At 38.1% G+C, this 20,726-nt stretch overlaps 1 long non-coding RNA gene across 1 annotated transcript in view; it reads left to right on the top strand.

Annotated features, from left to right (window-relative positions):
* Positions 1–2,123: 2,123 nt before the first annotated feature.
* LOC127494002 (uncharacterized) overlaps positions 2,124–20,726 on the top strand; it is a 30,015-nt gene continuing 11,412 nt past the window's right edge. Inside the window, exon 1 of the long non-coding RNA XR_007924768.2 lies at positions 2,124–2,234. This is a non-coding gene — a long non-coding RNA (uncharacterized lncRNA). The remainder of the gene's footprint in view (positions 2,235–20,726) is intronic.

Genomic DNA, 20,726 nt, shown 5'->3' with positions numbered 1-20,726 from the left:
CTCTTTTGAGATCTCTCATATCTCATCTATAACACATTGGTCCCTAAGATACCTTTCACCAAACATTTTGGAATACTATTGTTTATATTCCTAATGACTCAACCACATTTCTGTTTTTAACTACACATCAATATTTTTCATTCAATGACAAAATTAAAGAACAAGATATAAATAGGTTGAGTTCCAATGGGGGCAGTGTTTATTCCTGCATAATATTGAACACATTTAACATTTGAAGTGTTTCTTTCATTTAAAACAGTTTTACAAAACTGTATTTGCAATGATACTGATACATACACAAATCTTTCTTTTTTTCTTTGTTCTGTTTTTGTTTTTCTTTTTGTTTTTTTTTTTTTTTAAAATTTAGCTCCCACATATAAGGGAGACCATGTGTATTTGTCTCTCTTGGTCTGGCTTGTTTCCTTCAACATGCTGTCCTGCAGTTGAGTTCATTTTGCTGCAAATGGCAGAAGATCATTCTTTTTTATAGCTGAATAATATTCTGTTGTGTATATATACCACATTTTATTTACCCATTCATCTGATAATGGGCAACCTGGTTGATTCTAAGTTTTGGCTATTATGAACAGTGATGCTATAAACATGGTGGTCCCAGTATCTTTTTGACACATTGTGTTCAAGTCTTTTGTGTATATACCCATAGTGGGATCGCTGTATAATATGGCAAGCCTATTTCTAGTTTTTAAAGAAATCTCCACACTATTTTCCCCAGTGGCTGAACTAATTTACATTTATACCAAAATTATATAAATGTTCTCTAGTCTCTACATCCATGCCAGCCTTTGTTACTCTGTGTTTTGGATTTTGATAATTCAGACAGGAGTGAGGTGCTATAGCTCTTATATAATAATATATTTTTATTTATTCATAAAAAAGGTGTTTCATGTTAGACATAGTATGGCTTCTCATATAATGGGTAGGAACAGAATTAACTCAATATTAATGAAAATCTATGGAAAGACAACAGAGTAAATAAGCAAAAACCTCACCATCTTTTATGAGAGGACAACACAGTTTTAGCCCCACAATATATAAGGGAAATGACAATGGAAATGATAAAATGTGTGTGGTAACTATGTGCAGAGTATATTTATCCTGGAAGGAAGGTGAATAGTGTTGTGAGCCTGAACATGTTTTTAGACCTAGCAGCAGAATTTATTGAAATGAAAACCATTGTAATGGCTGGTTCTTTATAACAACGTAATATGTCCTGGCATGTAGCCCGCAGTATCAGTGGCTGCCTGATCCAGTTACTGTGAATTTTATTAAATGAAAAGTTCTAACAAATGCTTTCATCGGTCTTGCTATGGAGGAGCAAACCTCTAAAACAAAGACATTGCTGTCTTAGTATTATCACTTTGGACTATTTTATCTGTATATGAAATAAGCTGTTCTTAAAATGAAATAGTTCTTTTTTTCCTTGAAAAATGTTGAATTGCGATTTGATGAGCTGAGGTTTGAAGAGAATGAAGGTCTAGGAAGCTCATGTCTAGAGACAACTACCTTGACTGCTAAAGACATGGGCTTGGGGAAGTAGAATAAGAAAACAGAACATACAACTGAAACTCCTTATTAGCGAACCTAAACGTATTTCATAAATAATGTGTGTCTATACAATATGATTATAAGTCTGTTCTCATTCAAGCAATACTTCACATAAGAAAGCAACTTTGATGCATTCATTAAATTGGGTTACCTCGCTTACATACAGTGCGTACATTAGAATGTCAAAGATATAAGAAGAAACACACATTTTCTGTGACACAGAGTGAGAACCAAGAAGCCCTGTTGACAAGAATATGAGGGTGGAAGTGAATCCAAACTCCAGAAACTTTGGGACTATGATTGAATAAGCTTTTTGGGTTTGCACTTTCTTTGTTCACTTAGTAGACAGGACTGAGAAACTAATAATTAACCTGAGAGTCTATTTATAAAATTTTAAAAACACTCTCATTCCTGGCAGCTCTGCGCTGTTTATCGCACTGCTCTCAGTTGACAAGGTCGTGAAGAATTCCTGTGTGAAGAGAAACTACAACCTCCACGTCCAAATTCCCCAGGTTGCAGTGAAAGCACCCGGGCTTGAGAAAGCGATAAAAGCCCAGCCTGCACATTTTATCTTCCCCAGATCCTCCAAAACATCTCTTTGAAGGCGCTTTCACTTAGGTGCAATTCCATTAAGGACTGCTCAATTATCTCAACAGCTTCTCTTAGGGGTAAGTGAATTTACCTCAGGGTTCTAAAAGGAAACCAGACTCTAACAAGTTGCTAATACACACTCACTCACCCCTGACCGGGTCACATATAAACTAGCTTATAAAACTTACTGGGACTCTTTGTTTCATGCATTGTTCCTCCGCTCCACTCTGAGCTGTCTACCGCACCACTCACGTGTTTCCATTCTGTAACAATGAACATCTGGGACAGCATCTTGGCCAAAATAAATAAAATTAAACAGATGATTCTGTGGGGTTATGCTAAACAAGTTTTTAAACAGGTTCAGATTTCTTTCTGAGGGAGTACAAAATGTCTCCATATGCTGGCTATTGTTTATTATTGTGTGTGAGAGAGAAATGAAAAGCTAAGGAGAGATAGAAAAATCCTAATTTTAATCTCAAAATTGCTTAGCACAGATTTATGAATTATTTAATTAAGAAATGTTCTCAGTACAAACTGGGAGACTTGCTTTCTCATTAAAAGAGTTCAATGTTCTGTCTAAAATGTTTTTATTCCTGCCACTAAGATGAAAGCCCCTACGTCTAAGTGTAGAACTTGCTGGAAGTGTTTTGGTCATCACTTTTATCAGTTTTGCTCCTGGCTGTAGTAAAATCCTGTGATTCCCTGTACAGTGCTCCTTTTCTGGCTTTGCATGCACAGAAGAAAAACATGAACGCACCACGAAAGGGCAACAGAGGATTTTTTTTTTCCATCGCATCACAGATCTGAAACAATCTAGAGAAATGTTGACTACTCTATTCTATTTAAAAGCTATTTTGTCTGATAATAATAGTTACACAACGTTTCTTCCAAAATGCATCTTTTCTTTCTTCAGCTAAAAATTGTCCTTTGTTGCTAGAGATATTTCTAATTAACAAAATGTAGTAGGAATTTTATTTTCCTATCTATTGCACAAATCTATTCTTTTTGCATCATTCATCCTAAATCGTTTTTGCTGCCTCCTACCTGTTTGTTATTTTTTTTCCTTTTTCCTTCATTTACTTGATTTTATTATTTCTCCCGCCCCCCATTATACCAGATCCCTTTCTTGCTCCTGATCTATATCCTGGCTTTGTGAATTTTAATTCAATCTTTTGATCACAAGATACTATTTATTGTTGTTTTATAAATGAATATTTATTTGCTCCAATATTTTTCAAATTTAGATCAGTGGTTTTCAATAATGCTCCCCAGGGGACATTTGGCAATGTCTAGTGTCATTATTGGTTGTGATATATGGAGTTTGGGGAAGAAAGTTTATACAAGCGTCTGGTAGGTAGGACAAGAATATTGCTAAACACCTTAGAATAAACAAGACAGCCACCACAATAAGAACGCTTGGCTCGTAGTGTCAATAATGTTGATCATGAGAAATCCTGATTGACATTAGTATATATTGACAACTTTTTTGAATTTCATTTTTATTGCTTCTCTTATCCTTCATCTGAATTCACTGTCCTTCTTCCTACCCAGGAGGGTCTGCTCTTAATAAATTCTCAGTATTTATTGTTCTTTCTCCTCTCTGTCTGCCTGTCTTTCTCTGTAAGCTTATTTTTATTTTGTCCTTATTCTTGAAGTTTGTTTTGCAAAGTATGGAATTCCAAGGTGGAAGCCTTCTGGGAGTACACTCCTGCTTAGAGTTTATTTGGCTTTTGAATCTATGGATAGCATATTTCATCAGTTTTGAAAAAATTCTCAACTCTTCATATTTTTACACTATTCCATTATCTCTCCACTCTTCTTAAATACCATTTAAACACATGTCAGAATTTGTTAATAATCTACATACTTCTTAACTCCTCTTAAATATCCCATATTTTTTTGCTTCATGAGCACCATTTTGAATAACTTATTCTGATTAGGTATGGGATTACTATTTACCTCTTCAGTTCTGCTATTCAGATGTTTAATCCAACCAATGAGATGTAACTTTTGGTTAATTGATTTTTCATTTACAGAAATTCATTTTTTTCTAAATATACTATTATGCATTTTACATTTCCTATAGATTGTAAAGCTATTCTATGTACTGAAAACAGTAAAAATACCTACTATTATTTTTTGAAGTCACTATATTTGAAACCTTTGTAGCTCTGTTTCTTGTATTTTTTTCTGTTATTTCTTCCTCATAATATTGTGTTATATTATGAACTTGGTTATATTAAGATACACTCACTTAAAAAAGAATTTGTAGAACTCTTTAAAGACTAGACGAAGTTTTCCAAACCAAGTATTTGGCTTTGGCTTGTGGGTACACTTTTTATCTGAAAATTCTTCAATTCAGATTCATAGTTTGAAAATATTAGGAATACTCAACCAAGGCTGGGAAACAAATTCACAGGTACTACTTTCTACCCTCCTTTACTTCCTATACTCACATTTTCCCTATGTGTATTTTATGGTTTGAAGATGGTTTATCCCCACCAAAACTAATGCTAAGACTTGGACCCCAACATAATAATGCTGAAATGTGGGGGCCTGTCAGAATTCAGGTGCTGAGTGAGCCACTGTCTTGAAGAGATTAATTCCATCTCCTGGATTGAGTTCATTCTTGCTCTTGGTATTCTGGATCGGTTGCCATAAAAATAGGCTGATATAAAGCAAGACTTCCCTTTGTGTTTTGTGCCTTCATGTGCCTCCACTTGCCATTCTGCTTCTTGCCAGGCACTGAAGGAGCAAGAAGCTTTACCAGGATTGAAGCAGGTGCATCATCAAGCTCTTGGACTCCCCAACCTCTAGAAGCCTAAATAAAACTCTGTTCTTTATAAATTATCCCATCTCTGGAATGCTGGTGTGCAACAAAAAATGGCCTAAAGCAGTAGTAACTCTTTGATGATCTAGCTTAATGATCAGAAGGTCTCAATACATTTCCCACCTTGGTGCATCCAGGCCCTTGACTTGGTACCTATCTCTCTTCAAAGCCACAAGATATGAAGTCCAAATATGCTTAGGTTGGTCAATGCCCTGGAAGAAAGTAGACTTTATACTATGTGCTGGTTACATATGTAGAATCTCATTTCCATTCAATTTTTGCACAATAGTTCTTCATTGGCTCATCTGCTTTCGAATAGTTTGAAATAGCTATTGTTCATAACCCTTTTCTCTACTGTGGAGGAGCAGCGCTTTTTTTTCCTTACTATTTGTTGGATTCTTTATGTAGTGAAAAGTTAAGCTTATGGTTATAAAATCAATTTAAATCATGCCATTGTAAAAGTGAAAAGTAAAGAAGGAGGAGGGAGGGTGGGAGCATGGATGAGAGGGTAAAGTGGAAAACATCACTATACTCTTAAATCTGTATAGATATGAAATACAGGAAATTTGTTCACCTTATATAAATAAAACATTGAAAAAGAACTATTTTAAAAACCTATTTTCTGGGGCCGACGCTGCGGCGCAGCGGGTTGAAGCGCTGGCATCCCATATGGGCACTGGTTCTAGTCACGGCTGCTCCTCTTCTGATCCAGCTCTCTGCTGTGGCGTGGGAAAGCAGTGGAAGATGGCCCAAGTCCTTGGGCCCCTGTACCTGTGTGGGTGACCAGGAAGAAGCTCCTGGCTCCTGGCTTCAGATAGGCCAGCTCTGGCTGTTGCAGCCATCGAGGGAGTGAACCAGCAGATGGAAGAGTTCTCTGTCTCTACCTCTCTCTGTAATTCTGTCTTTCAAATAAATAAAATAAATCTAAAAAAAAAAAAACCTATTTTCCTACATTGTTAATGGATTAAGTAATAAAATGAGTAAATTGTCACCCACATGAATATATTGTTATGTTGGAACAGCTAAAAATATAGTTTCTACCTAATGACAAATATTAACAATTTCAAGTGCTGTTGATGTAATAATTATAGCTATCATAGAGCTGGTGCATACCATATGACAGACATGAGTATTACCTTATTTAATCATCAAACTCTGAGAGGTGAATCATTTTGCATAAGATAAAATGGATGCACAGGAAAAATAAATGTTTAAAGTCATACACTCAGTGAGTGATGACAAGATTAGTCCTTAAGAATATAACTCTTGAGTATAGGTTCTAAACTGTAAAATTACTTAATTCCCTGGTGTTGGCATCTATATAAACAATTTGGTTAATTTAAGGGATGTTGGTTGATGTAGCAGCTAATGCCAATAACTGCTGTTACTGAAAAGCCAAAATTTTCACTCCATCCTGGAAGAGAATTTTTGTCAGAAATGGATTACCCTCTTCAAAAATCACTTTTAAAATTCCAGAGATTAATTTAATTTTATACCAATGATCAGCAAAATATATAGTGGGATGAATAAAATAGTATGAAATGAAACCTTATAATGCTAAATAAAAAGTCATTGCTAACATATATTGTTTCACGATTGATACGGAAGGATTTTTTTTAATTCTGATTTATTTGAGAATGTTCAGGACCTCAAGGAAATCTTTCCAAAGGGACTCTTATCAAGAAGAATTAAACCTTTCCATTTAGAGACATTTTTGAATCATCAGTTCAATAAAATGACAGGAAAAAAATGTCACACATCATGGAAAAAAGAGTGATTTGTAAGAATGCTTTTTATTTATTTATAAATATGGCAATCCCTAAAGGATTAAATTGATTAAATATCATTTGCATGGGTAATAAAAATAAATTTTCTCTCTCCAAGAATTTGACATTCATCAAAAATTTTTGTGTTTTAAAGATAAGAAAATTATAAAGGAAATATATAAAATTAAATCAGATTTTCTAAACCTTTTCCAAAATCCTCAAATACCAAGTTAGTTGACTTTCTTTCTGCCATTTGGCTGGTGAGTGAACTTGGAATTGTTTTGAAACAAATTGTTGTCAACGGACTCATTAATTTTTAGAATCAGTATATAGCTTACTTTCTTTTTTGAAATATCTTAATAAGTGTGACAAAAATAAGTTAAATTAGAATCATGCTGGTTGAATTATTTGTTATACTTGAAGCCTTATGGGAGTGAATTATCCAGAAAGATATACTCTGTCACTGTTTTCTCAGCTTAAATGAACTTAAAAGTGAATTTTAATCATTAATCTACAACAATAACATGATCTCTGAAAAATATATTTATTTTGTCTTCAGTCACTGAACTTTCCCTTTTGACTCCGTGAGCTTCTAAAATGCTACAACCATTTTAAAATCAAAATATACAATGAAGTTTTTCTGGATTCACAAAATCCAACTTTGTTAAAATATTTAACAAAGGTACATTTCATTTTAGAACATAAAATGCTCAGCATCAGCATTGTGGGACAGGGGCTTAAACCAATTGTCTGCAACACTGGTATTCCATAGGCGAGTAATTCATGTCCATGCTGCTCCACTTCCAATCTAACTCCCTGTTTATGCATCTGAGAAAGCAGTGGGAGATGATAGGAGTGCTTGTTTCTCTGCCGTACACATGAGAAACCTGGACAGAGTTCCAGGTTCCTGGTTGTGGCCTGGAACTGAACCAGCCCTTGAGCCTGTTTGGTAATGAACCAGGAAATGAGAATCTCCTTCTTTTTCTCTCCCTTTCTCTCTGTAATTCTGCCTTTCAAATAAATAAGTGAATCTTTAAAAAGGAAAAGAATATATAATGCTCAGTATTATTACTTTTAAAGGGAAAAAAGGCAAAAAGCTGATAACACTTATCAGAAAGACCAACAAACTTATTTATTACTATAAAGAGAATAGATTTCAGGTATTTAATATATAAAATTGTAAGCACATAATAATACTTCCCACCCTCCCTTGCTCTCTCCCTCCTCCTTTCTTTCTTTCCCTTTTTTCTTCTAATTTTTACAAAAAAAAAAAAAAACCCATACTTCCAATTCAATTTATAATCACAGGCTTAATCCTCTACTAAATAAAGAATTCGATAAGTAGTAAGTAGAAAGAACACTATTCCATAGGAGTGTAGACAAGTGGTAAAGCAATAATCAAATCTCAAGATGTCAATTTCACTCACAAACATTATATATGTCTTTTGTACTCTAGATGCTAGCAACCACAAATCAGAGAATACATGGTATTTGTCTTTGTGGATCTGTCTTATTTCATTAAGCATAATGGTCTCTAGTTACATCCATTTTGTTGCAAAAGATAGGATTTTTTTTTTATTTTTTATGAGTATGAAAAGTTACCAGAGTAGCTAGCATTGTGGTCTAAAAGGTTAAGCCACTGCCTGTGAGGCTAGTATCCCATATGGTTGCCAATTCAAGCCCTAGTTTCTTCACTTCTGATCTAGCTCCCTGCTAATGAGCTTGGAAAATCAATGGAAAATGATCTAACTCTTGGGTCCCTGCACCACACTGGAGACCCAAATGAAGGTTCTGCCTCCTGGCATTGGTTTGGCCCAGCCTGAGCCATTTCAGCCTTTTGGGGAGTGAACCATCAGATGGAAGATCTCTCTCTCTCTCTCTCTCTCTCTCTGTGTGTGTGTGTGTGTGTGTGTGCCTTTCCTTCTTTCTTCTGTAATTCTGCTTTTCAAATTAATAAATATTTAAAATAGAAGAATAGAAGTTACTTAACAATTTAGGTTCATTTATAGTCAAACCGTATTTTTTGGAACAATTAGGTAACTTTTATATGACATTTATCAAAATGACATCACTGTAGTTTACGATATTCATGACGTTAAACTAAAAAATTAAGAACTTGGTATGAAGCTACTTTTCAGTTTCTAATATGTGACAATGTATTCTTTTATTTTTGGTTTCCTTCATATTTCTGTAGAAAGATATCAAAATAGAGCCAGGAATCTCCAATTTACTACCCATGGAGACTGCAGGTTTCTAAGAGAGATATAGAGAGACGTCAAGTAAAATCATGTAGCTTATACTCACAGTGTTTGGTTCTGAAATTCCATTTCAGAAGTGGAGAGTTGTACCCCACACAAGTGTGAGCCTCCTGCACTCTTTCTTGCTCATCTGGAGAGATGGTTGATTATGACTCTCTTTCTTTATATCTACAACCTCCTATTTACTGAATATGATATAAAGGGATTCAGAAACACGAATATTAGGAGGATATCACACACAGCGCTGTAAGACGTATTCCTTCACTTCAACCAAAGTAGCTCGTTCAAACTCCTCCCTACTAACTTCATTTTTGTTCCATCATCTTCCTCCTAAAAGTCAATGGAGATTCTTCATTACCCACAGAAACATCACTATCCACATCTTTCCCAGCCCACTTTTTTTGTCTGCCTTATCAAAAGCATTGCATCTATAGCAGGCAAGCAACACATGCTTATGGCACTGCATAAGGAAAAATGAATGAAGATGAATAGTGACTGAAATAATATGTTTTCTGAACCCTTCCCTTCAAAAGATAAAGAAATTAAGAGCAGCATTTTTTATGAAAGATAAAAATACAGGTGAAATTTTTCTTCTAAACTTTGTTGAGTATGAGGTGCCAAAGAGACAGAAAAAGATTCCACTGGACATTCAGAACGTAATCCAAGAAGAATAGGAATAAGAACTTTTGATTTTGGAAAGAATGCTCAATTGCTTTCATTCGGAATGCCAATAATGAACAGAATGCTGGCCTTCCTCATTATTTCATAAGAGTAATTGCAAAAACCTGGCTGAGAAGGAGGCCCTTATAAATGGTTGTTTGAACTCCACTTTTCTCTATTTTCTTTCAATAGTCTAAGCCCTTACTTATACCATGGAGCACCTACATTTGAGAAAGTCTTCCTCATATTTATCAAAAAGACTCATTAGCCTTTTTGTTTAGGTGAAGTCTAAGTCCTCTACTTTATCAGGAGTTTCTGTAAAGTATGCTCTGATTAGGAAACTGACCTTGTACTGTGGTGCTCAGAGCAAGGCCCTAATACAACTGGACATATTGCCTTTTAATTTCAATCATCAGGAAGCTATCCAGCCTGGCCAAACCTGCTCTTACCTGACAAGATAGGCACTAATGAAAAAATACAGGATTGGAGTAATGTTGAAGCTCTTTATGAAATTATCAGAAAAGGGAAACATTGAAAAAGGAAACGCAGGATAAACTTTCAGAAATTTCATTCTAAGGTAAGGACCAGGGGAAAATACGGAAGGAAGACAGCATGGATAGTAAGCTATAGCAAATATGGACACATCTGTAGAAGTGGTTTAAGAAAAACATCAATGTAAAGCCCATATTGAAAATGCAAGAAGGGAGTGTTCACACTTTAAGGTCAGTCAGCACATGTCCTTCTCCAGCTACATTTGGAATCCACTGTGGTGCAGATGTAGGAGTCATGGGAATGGAGACCAAATACAGTGTCACCTTTATTAACATTAATGCTTAGAGGAGCAACAGGTATAAATCTAAGAGATCCAACCACACGCCTCACAAACACATGCCCCACACTGAAGAGCAAACTACACCAGACACTGCATCTCATGAACACGTTAGTATTGGTCTAGGTGCTCTTACCAATTAAGTACCTCCTAATATCTCAGGTAGCTCTCAACCCTTCTGAGGGAGTGAGGGGCAAGGAGTGTGGGAAGAGGCCACATGAAAACAGGAAGACGTACAACTTAGTGTCCCAAAGGGAGAAAGGGCAAGATGAGAGAGACACAGGGGTTAATTAATTTTGTTTATAATTCTAAAATGGTCCTCTCCTGGGGATGATGTTATGGCCTTTGTTGCAGTTTTGTTCTCACTTGCTAGAGAAGTTTTTCATTTTTTCAGAGTTCATCATTTGGTCTGATGAACGAATAATTGGCTCTAATTGTTAGGTATTACTGAAAATGAATTCATTGTCCAAAAATGGTGAATTTGTGTCTTACACAGTGTACTTCAAAAAGCTTGTGGGAAGTGGAATTAAAAGATAAGTTTATTTTGGAGCAAATGATTTTGAAATTCATGCATAGCTGTTAATAGGCAATTCATGAAGTTTTTTGAAAACTCATCATATGCATGAACTTCATATTTGTACCAAAATATTATCTTTTAATCCCATTCTCTGTACATTTATAAGTACATTAATATTATGTAGATAAAAAACTGAAATCCCTAATAAAGTTAACATCAGTATACATGAATTTTTCTTACCTAAGGTTTGTTTTTTTTAAGTTCTTTTTTTTTATTTAATAAATGTGAATTTACAAAGTGCAACTTTTGTATTGTTGTGGCTCCCCCCACCCAACATCCCTCCCTCCCGTGGCCCTCCCCTCTCCCACTCCCTCTCCCATCCCGCCCTTCATCGAGTTTCATTTTCAATCACCTTCATATACAGAAGATCAACTTAGCATACACTAAGCAAGGATTTCAACAGGCTGCACTCACACAACTGCACAAGGTATAGGGCATGGTTCGACTAGTAGTGTTGTTTTTAAGTTTCATAGTAAAACACATTAAGGATAGAGATCCTACGTGGGGAGCCTGTACTCAGTGACTCCCGTTGTTGATTTAACAATTGGCACTCTTATTTATGACATCAACAATCACCCGAGACTCTTGCTATGAGCTGTCTAGGATATGGAAGCCCCTTGAGTTCACCAACTGTGAACTTGTTTAGTCAAGGCTGTATCACAGTGGAGATTCCTTCCTCCCTTCAGAGAAAGGCGCCTCCCTCCTTGATGGCCTGTTCCTTCTGCTGGGGTCTGGTTCACCAGGATCTTTCATTTAGATTGTTTTTTGCCACCGTGTCATGGCTTCCCATGCCTGTGAGACGCTCATGGACTTTTTAGTCGGATCCGAATGTCCCAAGGGTTGATTCTGAGGCAGGAGTGCTGTTTTGGGCATTTGCCATTCTATGAGTCTGCTGTGTGTCCTGCTTCCCCCACAGAATCATACTCTCCCTTTTAATTCTATCCTTCATTGTTTGCTTACACTGGTCTTGTTTGTGAAGTCTCTTCGACACTTACCCTATCTTTTTGATCGGTTGTGTATTTATACTCATCACTTTACCAAGTGCACTGGCATTGGTACCTGCCTCCTTGGTAAGACTGAGCTGAAATCCCCTGGCACATTTCTAGTTCCACCATTGGAGATAAGTCCAAGTGAGCATGTGCCGACCTATATATCTCCTCCCTTTCTTATTCCCACTCCTATGTTTAAGAGAGATCACTTTTCTGTTAATTTTAAACACCTAAAAATGATTGTGCATTGATTACAGAGTTCAACCAGTGGTCTTATGTAGAACAAACAGAACAACAACAACAACAACAAAAATACTAAAAGGAATAAAATAGTAAGTTGTTCCTCAACAGTCTAGACAAGGGCTGATCATGTCATTGTCTCTCATAGTGTCCATTTCACTTCAATGGGTATCATTTTAGATGCTCGTTTAGTTGCCATCGATCAGGGAGAACATATGATATTTGTCCCTTTTGGACTGGCTTATTTCACTCAGCATGATGTTTTCCAGCTTCTTCCATTTTGTTGTAAATGCCCGGATTTCATTGTTTTTTACTACTGTATAGTGTTCCATAGAGTACATACCCCATAGTTTCTTTATCCAGACATCAGTTGATGGACATTTAGGTTGATTCCATGTCCTAGCTATTTGAACTGAGCTGCAACAAATATTGAGGTACAAATGGCTCCTTTTTTTCTCCCCTTTAATTCCATTTGGGTATATTCCAAGGAGTGGGATGGCTGGGTCCTGTGGTAGTGCTATATTCATGTTTCTGAGAACTCTCCAAACTGTCTTCCATAGTGGTTTTACCAGTTTGCATTCCCACTAAAAGTCTACCTAAGGTTTGCTAATGGTCTTTGATAGAAGCAATGGTTTATCAGTACAACAAATGATAAAATCTAGAAGCAGATAACCAGTAAGACAAAAAGAGGGGCATAGAACATGCTTAAGTGGCTATTGTTTTGAACAAACTCCATATAATTTCTAAGGTATTTGGAAATGCATAGCAATGTCAGAAAGACATTATATCTCAAGTGTAAAAGAAACATCAGACTAGGAAATCGACAGTAGCATTGATCAGTAAGCCAACACAAGTTTTCAAGCCAGATAACTTTTATACATATTTACATATGATATGGAGTTCTGCTGCTTATCTATAAGATTTTACACACTAGGCACTCACAAAGCTAGTAAACCAAAGCCACCTAGTAATGCAAACTGTCTTTCTGCATGATCATAAGACTGGTCTTTTTTGATGGTTATAGTTGATGACATTTTCATTGCATAATAAATAAGAATTAGAAACAGAAAGTCTTCCAGATAGCTTAAAACAGACCTTACTTCTTTCTTAATTTTTGAATTTGGATTGTATATCAAATGAGTGAACAAATAGCAGATGCTTGGAGAAGTGGAGTTCCAGATTTCAAACCAGGAATACAAAACAAGCTGCTATTTCTGAAATTATTAATTCTGAGGTTGTTCTTATTCTCTCTAGAACTGCAGTTCACACTCATGGTGGCTTATTGATCATATATAAAAAACAAATGGACTTAAATAATCAACAATTTGAGTATTTCAGAATGATAGCTCCACCATTGAAAATGCTACCACCAAACTGGATTAAAGGGGGAAAATTGAAAGTATTGATGCAGTGGTCAGTAGAATTTTCAGTATTTAATCATATTTTATTCATGCACATAGTTCAATCTTCCCAGAGATATTACCATCAATTAATATTTCAATGGTTAAAATATTTCCAGGTGTTAAAACTTGTATCACTTTTTTTTTTCAAAGATTTATCTATCCATTTGAAATGCAGAGATACAGAGAGAGAGACAGACAGATAGGCACAATGACGGGTTGGTGCAGGTCGAAGCAAGGATCCTGGAGCTCCATCTAGGGCTGGCAGGGGCCCAAGAACTTAGTTGATCCTCAGCTGCTTTTCCAGTTACATCAGCAGGGAGCTGGATCAGAAGCAGAGTAGCTGGTATTCAAACCCATATTATGACATGGGAGGATGGCGTTGCAGGTGACAGCGTAACTAACTGCACCATAATACATGCTTATTTACCAGCTTTTGTGCAATCACCATATTATTAGACTTGTAATAACAACTTTTAATAATGTTAAAACCTTTTTCATAAAAATCTTAATAAAATACTAAATTAATAAAAACTCAGTGTGTCTTCAGTTTCTTTTTTCTTTTTTCTTTTTTTTTTTTTTTTTGGCAGGCAGAGTGGACAGTGAGAGACAGAGAGAAAGGTCTTCCTTTGCCATTGGTTCACCCTCCAATGGCCACCTCGACCAGCATCCTGCAGCCGGCCCACCACGCTGATCCAAAGCCAGGAGCCAGGTGCTTCTCCTGGTCTCTCATGTGGGTGCAGGGCCCAAGCAGAGAGCTGGCCTGGAAGAGGGGCAACCGGGACAGAATCCGTGCCCCAACCGGGGCTAGAACCTGGTGTGCCAGCGCCGTAAGGCGGAGGATTACCTTATTGAGCCATGGCGCATTGACACTCAATCTGATTTCTCATTAATCTCATTGGTTTGATTTCCTTTAGAAGCTTGAGCTTACATATATTTTCACCAGAGATAAAGAAGCAAAATAGCTTATATGTAATTATATTTAAGTAACTTTTTTATTAGCTTAAGACTTTGCTGTGGCTTCATACTATAATGACGTCACCACACAGTGTTCCTTTTCAACTATCACTAAATTAAAACTGACTATCTTTGTGATGTTTGAGGGCATGTGCTGTCAGGGCAGGCAAATCTGAGTGTTCAGCGTGCTGCACTGCACTGCCAGTGAATTACCTGAACTTTTCAGCGATCACCTGTGACACTCACATATGTGTCTTTGGAATGAAAAAACATAAGTTTTTAAGTGACCAGCACAGCACCCAGAACATTTTTGCATTACCAGCACAGAACTTGGAGAAAATCAGCTGTTGTCATGATGATCTGGGAGCCACCTCCCATCACAGCTTTCTCTAATCGCAGTATGTATCACACCCCTAATTTAGTAATGCCAACCAGAATATTTACATCCAACTTCAGTTACTTCACATTTAGTGATATCACCACACTTTGATAGTTTTCTCATGCGCTTCCTGATGAAAGACTAGATCCGAGGAAACCTGCATGCAAAGAAAAGTCTTAAAATTTATGTGAAGAGAGGCATGTCAAGGTGGGTATATCATTGATCTCCACTGGAGACATATCAACAGAATACACCTGTGTTTATATAATCATAAATATTAGCATATGTATACATGTATATTTATACACAAAGAGATACAGAGAGAGATTGTAAGACTTCCAGAGTTTGTTTTATTTTACAGAACTGGCTCACAGGGTGGTAGGGAGTGACAAGTATGGAATCTGTAGAGCAGGCAGGGGATGGAAATTCACTAAGAGTTGATTCTGCAACCCTGAGAATCCTGCAATACACAGGAGAAGGCTGGCAAAGCAGGGAAGATTTCTGCCTAGCAATTGTAAGGAGAGTTCCTTCTTTGGTAACCTTTGTATGAGGCTCTACATTGGGGATAATCTGCTTCACTCAAAGTCTACTAATTTAAGTGTTAATCGTATCAAAAAATATCTTCTCAGCAACGTCTAGACTGACACAACTGGACACCACACTTCAGTTCAAGTTGAAATATGAAATTAGCCATGACAATAGTTTCTCAGAAAGGGACATAAACACTCAATAAATGATTTACAATAAAGATTCAAAACTTACAATGTTAACATCACTCTAACAAACACATAAAAAAAAAAAAAAGTGCTTTTCATTTACTAGAAATGCCTACTATTCAGTAAATTTCAAACTTTCTCTTGAAATTAGAAAAAAAAAGTTGATATTTAATTATAGGAAAACCAAAATTATGCATTTAAGTCAGGGACAGAAAAAAATTTTATAGAGAAGCCTCCCTCACAATCCACAGATCTTCATTTTAATATACTTCCAAGCTTTTAGAAACAGCAAAAAGGAGTTAGGCTGATTTCAAATACATTACTTATCATCTTGAAAAGATATATTCATGCCCAATTCTTCAGCAACAGTGTTGATGAGACTGCAACTGCCTGCTCTAATTATTTAAGTTAAGCGTATATTTTATAGACATGAAGCCATTTAGGTCATAAGGAAATAATTATATTAATGTTTGAACTTTTAAAAATTTAGCTATTTTTGACTTGAATAAATTGATGATTTTTTAATCAACCAGTAAAAATTGAATATACAGACATTACAGACCCTTATTTTTTAAAACACAGAACAAATCAAAACAGTCCTTTTGAAAACAAATTTTATGAACCCTAGTAGATATGTAGATCATTTCTATATCATTGTTAGCCCAGCTACAACCCAACAATCTTCACCATCTAGGGTAAGGGACTCAAGTCATATTTGCACATTATATTGACTACTAGGTGAGTTTTGCAAATAGAATTATTTAAAAAGTTTATCTACCAAAGTTTAAAACAACGTAGTTTCAAAAACTACTTAATAATCAACATGGTTTAGTATTGACTTGGACCCTTTGCATGATATTGATCTACATTTAAATTCACATTTTCCAGGTATCAACTATATAGGGCTAAATAACTTCTTCTCATCTCTTAGATTAATTGCAGGTTATAACAGTATTTATTTATTTATTTTTAAGGGTTTAAAAGCAAAATTTGTTACAGTCAGAGACCTCAAGCCAGAGTGACATGGAGAGAATCTCCAAGGGAAGCAACACCCAAGGAGGCTAGTGGTAGTGCTGTTTGATGGCTGTAGAAAATGAATCTAACAAGCAGATTAATCTCACAAGGTATAAAACAAAGGATAGGGGCCAGTGCTGTGGCGCAGTGGACTAACGTCCTGCCTTGAAGCACCAGTGTCCCATATGGGCACCAGTTGGAGACCTGGCTGCTCCTCTTCCGATCCGGCTGTCTGCTATGGGCCTGGAAAAGCAGTAGAAGATGGCCCAAGTCCACCCACATGGGAGACCCGGAAGAGGCTCCTGGATCCTGGCTTCTAATCAGTGCAGCTGTGGCTGTTGCAGCCGATTGGGGAGTGAACCGTCAGAAGGAAGACCTCTCTCTCTCTTTCTGCCTCTCCTTCTCTCTCTGTGTAACTCTGACTTTTGATATTGGGAGTGAACCCCTAAAATATATATGAAAATGTGGCCCTTTAAAGTTCCCCAGAAGTCCCATCTGGGTGCTACCAGAATTTGGGGTGCCATATGATATCACCACATGGTTATTAATAAATCCCCAATATTAATAAGCCCGAGAGGGTTCTTGCCTAATATCTAGAGAAGAATTCTAAATAGCAGCATAAATAAATGAGGCAGCATGGTACATTTTAGGCTTTTATTTAGTGAGAGAAATAGTAGGAGAGTGAAAGCTTTATCTAAGAGAGAGAGGTAAATCTGGGTTCATACCGAGCACCAGGAACCAGCCACATGGAGCAGCATCCAGGCCAAGAAGCCTAGGGTGGGTGGCCCAAAGGAGGCGCAGGGCTAAAGCCAGCCCCCTCCTGACAAGAGGCCAGGAAACAGAAGCCAGGGGCAGGACACACCCACTGTGTCCTAGGCTGTTAACCCGCTTCCAAAGGGGAGTGGTTAATTAACCTGATTGGCTGGTGGGCACCCAGGTGTGGCCAAGTAGGGGCATGAGGTCACACAGGGGCATGGTAAAGGTATCAGGTAGGGCATGAGTTCACACAGGGCCGTGGCTATGGCGTGGTCTTCCAGCTCACAAACCTAATTGATTTTAACCTGTATGCCTGCCTACTTCAACTTTCAAGTAAATAAATAAATCTTTAAAAAATACATAAAACAAAGGACAGAGTCATTATTAGAGGACCTAAGAAAGGTGCTATCTAAAATACTAGCAAGTTTTTCCATTGAGAGGCAAATAGAAAGTGACAGAAGAGGCTTGATAATGATCAGGTGGGCTTTAAGGCCTGGCCAGGTTTATATGAGGTCGAGATCCATCTCTTCACATGGGGTACAGGAAGAGACACAAGGGAGGTATGAACCTTCTTAGAGAAGGCACCCTGTTAACTTTTATTACCTAGCTGGCCTGGGAAGAGAGCAGTATTTATTTTATATGTTACACTTATCCTGAATTAAATTGGATTTTAAAAAATACCAATTATTAGTAAAATTATACCATCTCCCTAAGCCCAGCCTGGCTTCCTTGAAGTCACATGACCAAATGGCTCAATCATAAGCATCAGCTCCACCCCCACCCTTATCTCAGAACCAGCCCTTGTCCGTGTCTACTCCCCATGCCTTATCTATGATCCTCTCCAACACCCTCCTCTAGAGCAGCAAAGGCACATTTGGGATTGGGCCTTCTCCATGCCATCACTCTTTGCCCCTCCCCTTCCTGATCCAATTTTATCTTGAATAGCAAGAGAGTGGCAATTCCATCCTTTTGAACTCACAGTTTACTATAAACAAGTCACCTATCCCACCTTCTTTTTTTTTTTTTTTTAAAAGATTTATTTTATTTACTGGAAAGACAGAATTACAGAGAGAGGCAGAGACAGAGAGAGAGGTCTTCTATCTGCTGGTTCACTCTCCAGATGGCCAAAAGGCTGGAACTGCACCTATCCAAAGCCAGGAGCCAGGAGCTTATTCGGGGTCTCTCACATGGGTGCAGGGGCCCAAGGACTTGAGCCATCTTCTACTGCTTTCCCAGGCCATAGCAGAGAGCTGGATTGGAAGAGGATCAGCCAGGACTTGAACCGGCGCCCATATAGGATGCCAGCATTTCAGGCCAGGGCATTAACTGGCTGCGCCACAGCGCCGGCCCCACCAGCCTTCTGAAAATCAAGTCTTTTGATGGTTTTTTCCCTGCCTTATAACTAAATGTCAAGCTGACTTCAGCAGGTCTCCTCAATTCCTACAAACTAGATTTCCCGGTCCCTTTAGCAAGCATTTCCCAGACGTTTCATTCACTAGCTCTGGGTTAAAGTCTATTTATCCCTTTTGCAGACAGTTTTTCATCCAGACTCCCATTAGATATAGTCTTTTTGTGGTCTGAACCTCTGTAGACAAGTTTCAGCATGTCTCTGGTATCCCCTGTCTTCCTTCTTAAGTTTCCTCTTTTGGGTCACTTCTGTCTGGTCCTCCCTATGTAGCATATATCTCAGAGGAGGTTTACTGGGGAGAATTTTATTCCCCCACTGTGCTTTTTTGTAACTTCACCTGCCTAGTCACCAACCTAGGTGGGAACCAAAGCTGGCATTCTCTAGCTTTGCTAAGGCTCTCTCCATGAAGGCTCATTGTCGAAATTAAACCAATTAGATAAGACTCAAGATTAAGAGGCATAGAACAGGGGCTGGGGCTGTGGCACAGTGGGACTTTAACCCAGAGCTAATGAATGAAACATCTAGGAAACACTTGATAATGGGACTAGGAAATCTAGTTTGTAGGAACTGAGTAGACATGCTGAAGTCAGCTTTACATTCATATGGACACTGGTTCGAGACCTGGGTCTTCCACTTCTGATCCAGCTCCCTGCTTTAGCCTGAGAAAACAGTAAAAGATGGCCCTAGTCCCAAGGCCACTGTGCCCATGTGGGAGACCCGGAGGAAGCTCCTGGCTCGTGGCTTTGGATCAGCACAGCACTAGCCATTGCAGCCGGTTGGGGAGGGAACCAGTGGATGGAAGATCTCTCTTTCTCTCTCTCTCTGTCTCTCCTTCTCTCTCTGTGTAACTGTGTAACTCTGACTTTCAAATAACTAAATAAGTCTTTAAAAAAAAAAAAAAAAAAGAAGAGGCATAGAACAACTATTTTTCTTCATGTAGGGGAACAAACCGACAGTATATATTTGAAGGCAGAGGCTCAGTCTACACACCGCTGGTAAAGGGGACTGACCACTCCCTGTATGTGCTATATATATTTATACACCCCAGGCTACAGGTATGGAAGGGTGAGTGAATGTGGGTAAAACATGCTAATCCCACCCTCACCTTCCTCCCTTCTTGTGGGCTTCAGTGCATGTCTGGATGTCATAGGGAGTGAGAGAATTTTGAGAGACATCTTCAATCCTGAGCTTAAAGAAAAATGCGGCCAGCGCCGTGGTTCAATAGGCTAATCCTCCGCCTCGCGGCGCCGGCACACTGGGTTCTAGTCCTGGTTGGGGCACCGGATTCTGTCCCGGCTGCCCCTCTTCCAGGCCAGCTCTCTGCTATAGCCAGGGAGTGCAGTGGAGGATGGCCCAAGTGCTTGGGCCCTGCACCCCATGGGAGACCAGGAGAGGCACCTGACTCCTGCCATCTGATCAGCGCGATGCGCTGGCCGCAGCGCTCCGGCCGCGGCAGCCATTGGAGGGTGAACCAACGGCAAAGGAAGACCTTTCTCTCCCTCTCTCTCTCTCTCTCTCTCTCACTGTCCACTCTGCCTGTCAAAAATTAAAAAAAAAAAAATGCCTCATCTTTTTCTATACCACTATTTGGCCTGGTTGATATTTCATTCATTAGCTCTGGGTTAACAGCCAGAGCTCTCTTCCTAAACCTTCCTCCTCCATTCTGCCACTCCCTCTCTTTTAACCTAACCACTTTGGCAGCTGTTCTGCCCTGCATCAAGGGGCCATAAAACCTTGAGAGAAATTTCAGAAATTCTACACCCATATATCTCTCTTAACCTATGTGAAAT

Source organism: Oryctolagus cuniculus, chromosome 4, assembly GCF_964237555.1.
Source record: "Oryctolagus cuniculus chromosome 4, mOryCun1.1, whole genome shotgun sequence".
In the NCBI taxonomy this organism is placed as follows: domain Eukaryota; kingdom Metazoa; phylum Chordata; class Mammalia; order Lagomorpha; family Leporidae; genus Oryctolagus; species Oryctolagus cuniculus.
Note: the sequence above shows the minus strand (reverse complement) of the source record. Positions and strands in the feature narration are given on the sequence as shown.